The sequence below is a fragment of the Ipomoea triloba genome, chromosome 2 (assembly GCF_003576645.1).
Source record: "Ipomoea triloba cultivar NCNSP0323 chromosome 2, ASM357664v1".
NCBI classification, from domain to species: Eukaryota; Viridiplantae; Streptophyta; class Magnoliopsida; order Solanales; family Convolvulaceae; genus Ipomoea; species Ipomoea triloba.
This window is the reverse complement of record NC_044917.1, coordinates 24,598,045-24,603,435: the sequence shown is the minus strand read 5'-3', so window position 1 is coordinate 24,603,435 and position 5,391 is coordinate 24,598,045. Positions and strand designations below refer to the sequence as shown.

At 37.4% G+C, this 5,391-nt stretch overlaps 1 long non-coding RNA gene across 1 annotated transcript; it reads left to right on the top strand.

Annotated features, from left to right (window-relative positions):
* Window positions 1–1,187: 1,187 nt before the first annotated feature.
* Window positions 1,188–3,501, top strand: LOC116009776. The gene is made up of 3 exons (XR_004096842.1): window positions 1,188–1,335; window positions 1,440–1,489; window positions 3,491–3,501. It is a non-coding gene; the product is annotated as an uncharacterized LOC116009776 (long non-coding RNA).
* Window positions 3,502–5,391: the final 1,890 nt, after the last annotated feature.

Sequence of the window (5,391 nt, the reverse complement as noted above, 5' to 3'; positions counted from 1 at the left end):
GTTAAGTCTTTGTTTTACTGGAAGGGATTGAAGAAAGATGTGAGGGAATGGGTAAAGGGTTGTGATATATGCCAAAGGTGCAAAACTGAAAATGTGGCTAGTCCTGGTCTCCTACAGCCACTGAACATTCCTGAGGAAGCCTGGCAGTGTGTATCCATGGATTTTGTTGAGGGGCTCCCTAAATCCAACAATAAAGAAGTCATACTGGTGATAGTAGATAGATTGACTAAGTATGCCCACTTTTTGCCTTTAGCACACCCCTACACTGCTGAAATGGTGGCAGAACTATTTATGGAACACATCTATAAACTACATGGTCTGCCTAAAAGCATTGTTTTTGACAAAGATAAGGTGTTCACCAGCAAATTTTGGCAAACATTGTTCAAGGGAATGCAGGTTAAATTGAACCTTTCCATTGCCTATCATCCACAAACGGATGGGCAAACAGAAAAGGTGAATCAATGCATGGAAGGCTACTTAAGGTGTATGGTTTTTCAGAAGCCCAAGAGCTGGGCCAAGTGGTTGCATTTAGCTGAGTGGTGGTATAATACTAATTATGTAATACCCCGTATTTTATTAACATTATCCTAAGGCGTTGACATTCCTAAGTTATGATCTTCAGATATTTCAAAAGAATTTTTATAAGTGAGTATAGTTGTTATTAAGCTGCGAACCTACGTACCGGTCACGAACCGTAAAAATTTTAGGAACTACTATTCGGACCCGTTTTTCCTAGGAAATGGATTTTTAGACATCATACTATTATTCTGGATTTTCCTATTTAATTAGATTAGCCCATAGCAGCTAAAATTTATTTGTGATCGTACATCGCGAAATTTCGCGGTGTACCGAACCTAGCCCAATTTTGAGTTCTAGACTGGAATAAATTTTTAGTTTCGGAAATTCTTCTATCTGGATTATTTTCCACCGAAACTTCATCTGTTTGGACCCCAACTGATAAGTTGGAAGATATATTATTATTATTATATATATAATTGTGGATAAGTATTCCACATACATTATTTTATTATCATCATTAATATTATTATTATATATATAAGTGTGGATAATCATCCACATATTTAATTATTATTAATATTATTATTATTATTATTATTATTATTATTATATATATATATATATATATGATATTACGTAATATATATGTATATGATAGGGATAAGAATCCCATTTCTTCAACTCTTCATCCCCTTTCCCATTTCGTATTCCTCATTCCCATTTCCGTAAGAGAGAGAGAGAGAGAGAGAGAGAGAGAGAGAGAGAGAGAGGGAGGGAGAGAGAAGCAATTTTCGAGCTTGGATCGCGATTGGTTCGGTAAATTTCAATTTTAATCGGTTAAAAGTTATGTTTTACTCCTAGTTCATAGTTTTGGGTAGAATTTTGTTGAACCATATTCGTATTACCGTGTTTTATGTTAGGGTTTTAAGGTGAATTTGGGGAAAGATCCAAGATTTGCTTCCTACGGAAGGTAAGGAATCCCTTTATTTGGTTGAGGTTATTTGAAACTAGATAATTGATAGTGAATGATGAGATTAGGGGTTTTATGAATATGTTTCTATACATGATAATGGCTGAAAATGCATGTACATATCATATTTATGCCCATATATGCTTATAGTTGTGAAAATAGTGAAAGGAAAAATCAGGGTAGATTCTGGCAGTAATTTCCGTGATTTTCTGGGAAAAATCGGTAAAGTATTTTGATCCAATTTTTTTTTAGACATGTAGTTCTATAAGTCTAGAAGCTACCATAAAAATTTCATAATTTTTGGAGTAGTATAAGTGTGGTTTCAAAATCATTTTCCAAAACTGGTCCAGAGAGCAGAAAATCCGGACAGCACACTGCCAAGGGTAAAAATGTAATTTTCTGTGTTAATTCGTGAACCTAGGTGACCAAAACTTTTTATGAACATCAAGTACTATGAGTTAGGGTTCTACCATAAAAATTTCAAGTGAAAAAGAGTTCGGGAACTATCTTTACCGGCTCAATCTTTCAGACTGCGCTAGCTGAAATTTTCTTATAAGGAAGTGGTATTATGTATATGAAACCTATGTATATACGTGTAGTATATATATTTATGTGTGTATTATGTATATATATATATATATATATATACACGTGTGATGTGTGTGTGTTTAAACTATATATATATATGTATATATGTACATATATGAGTATATATGTATAATTAAATGAAGGTTGTATCTCTATATATATAGTATGTGTAGTGTAACATATATATGTATATATATAAGTAATATATACATATTATATATGGTATGAGGTGGTTGTTAATGTGCCTAAATATTTAAGTTAAGCATGCTATGTATATTATAATGTGTGTGTAATGTATGTACAAAATGTTGTATTATGTATATTATAAAGCATGTATGTGCAGTGTATATATACTTAACGTGTATATATATACATATAGTATGTGTACTTTATGTGAATATGCATAAATGTGGAAAATGTTATGTTGAATGCATATATATACATATGTGTGGTGATGATGGAAAATGTTTTGAGAAACAAGACTTTGAACTATTTTGAGAATGGTGATCGATTTAAAAAGGGGGACTTGATTTCGTGGAACATGTCCAAAAAAAAAAAAGTGATTTTGACTCAAGGAGGATGAGAAAGGAAGGAAAATGGTTTTCAAACCCTTGGTTTCTAGTAAAGTTGAGGAGGACCTTGATTAGCCTTCGGGTGGCTTAAAGTGCCCTTGCCCAAGGTTGTTGTATGTAGTATGATCATTCATACTGAAGGTGCGAAGTCTATTCGCCGGGTACTATATAACTCGTTTGGATGAGGTATTCCTGCGGGGGTGTGCACACTTAAAGTATAGTTACTCTGAGAAGTCCGGGTAGGTGTCGTTTTTATGGACCTAGTAGGGCCAGCTAGGGATCATTTTAACGAACCTTACGTCCAGGGGATCAGTGTTAGACCGGGTGATGACCACTGAACCCGAGTTCGATGATCCAAGTGGTCAGGGAAGGAGTTAAGTGAATACTCCAAAGGCCTCACGCTTTCTATAAAGAAACTAAGTGGAAATTTTGTATGAAAATGTAGTTACGCTGTAGCTACGGAAAGGAGATGGTGAAAAGTGAGGAGAATGTCCTTTGAGGAAAGATTTTTCAAAGAATATGTTTGAGAACAAATATGGGATTTGTGTTTTCCCTTTTTCTGCTTATATGCTTAAATGTTTAGCATTATATGATCTGAGTAGGCAAATGACTATTATATGACCTCGTCTAGAGGGAAAATGATTAAGATGATATTGAAATTGTTGCCTATTATGTGTATAAATTGCTATTCGTAAAGGTTGCAGGTAGAACCTCGGCCGATGAGTAAGGATAGGGTTTTGATGTAATCAAGTTTTACAAAACCTTTATTTAGTTTTGGATAACCCATGGATATCCTTACTTAGCCGTCGTGCTAACTGCACTTCAATGTGTTTCTTATCAGTTGCAGATTAGTGTGGGCCCCTGTAGCCGATGAGCTCGGAATAGAAGGGAAGTACAGGTTGAGGTCTACTCTTTGATGTAGACAGGGATTGTTATTAATGTTGTAAGTTTAGCCTGTGCACTTAGAGTGGAGTTTGTCAAAGAGGTGATAGAATTCACTCTAGGTGTGGCGGTAGCACCCGGTTTTCTGTTGATATGATGTAAGCTTCCGCAGCGTTTTATTACGGATTTTGTAATAAATGTAAGAGTTGAAAATTGGGGTGTTACAAATTACCACTCCTCTTTGAGGTGCACACCCTTTCAAGCCTTGTATGGTTATCCTCCTCCTATGATGGCTGCTAACTTGAATCCAAATGGGAACATAGATTGGTTAACGGAGAGAGGAGCTGTCCTAGCAGCTCTTAAGCAGAATCTTCAGCAAGCTCAGAACAGAATGAAGGTGCAAGCTGATAAAAAAGGGAGGAGCGAAAGGACATTGTCAGTAGGGGATTGGGTATATTTGAAGATCCAACCTTACAGACAAGTGACTGTTGCTGTGAGGGGTAATATTAAGCTCTCTGCTAAGTACTATGGTCCTTATAAAATCATTGAGAAGATAGGCGAAGTTGCTTATAAGCTTCTGTTACCACCTGGGGCACTTTTGCATCCTATATTTCATGTCTCCCAACTCAAGAGGAGGGTTGGTGAAGGTGTAGTGGCTCAACAGGACCCTCCAACAGTAGGACCTGAGGGTCAAATTCGAGCAGAACCTATAGCTAATTTGGGGAAGAAGTTGGTGAAAAGGGACAATAAACCAGTTGTCCAGATTCTGATTCAATGGGCTAATTTGCCTAAGGAAGATGCGACCTGGGAGGACTACCATCACATTCGAAGCCAGTTTCCGGCTTTTGATCCTTGGGGACAAGGATCTTTGGGAGAGAGGGGTGATGCAATTGCCCAAGATGGTTGTCTGACTGTTGTAGCAAATAAACAAAGGAAAGGAAGAAGAAAGGGAAAGAAAGGGATACCGGAAACGACACCGTATGATGGGGGCGGTTGAGACCGTTGAAGCCACTTATCCACACAACGCCGTTTTTCGTTACCGTTAAAGATCAGTTGATTACGTTTCGGACGTCGTCATTTTAACCGCATTCTCCCTCACTGCCAGAAGCTTCCCTGACCGTTGTGATCCTTGAAATCAGGAAACTGTTTCACTCAATTAGCTCTATATTTAGTCCTACAATGTAATGGGAAGGATTATGCTGAGTAATACACTGAATTTTCTTCTTCTCTCTACCTTCTTTTCTCTCTTCTCCAACCCTAAATCTCTCAATTCCCTTTTCTCTTTTCTTCTTCCACCTAAGTGCGCTGCAAGTAGCGTCAGCAGTGAAGTAGCTTTGATTGGCTTCGTCGGAGATGTGTTCTTGTGTAGTCATTATACTCCACAACTGCCGCAACTTTCGACGACGAGATTGTGTTCATGTTCCTCCTGTGACATTTTCGACGGAATTCCTCAGAGAATGCTAGGGAGCCCGCTCAAGAGCTGCGCAGGTATGCAAAAGCTGAGATGGGTATTTGCTTAGCCAATCACCATAAACTCTGAACATTAATCAAAACAAATTGCGAATTCAAAGCACTCATACTATCTTCATAACTTCTTCTCTTTCAGTTAGCTCTGTAAACTGTGAACTTTATATGGGTACGCGATATTTTGACTGAATTTGGAGAGGAATAAGATAAGGGGAAATGGAGGAATCTTCTCTATTTGCAGGTCTTGATGATGGTCTCTCCAAACTACTTGAAGGATGGTTCTGGATGCTGCCACGTGGTTCAAAACCAAGAAAGAATAAGGTTGAAGAAGAATTGAACATTAAAGGACAAAATTGCCCTTCTACTTGACGGCTGCTTAACACTAAATGTAAC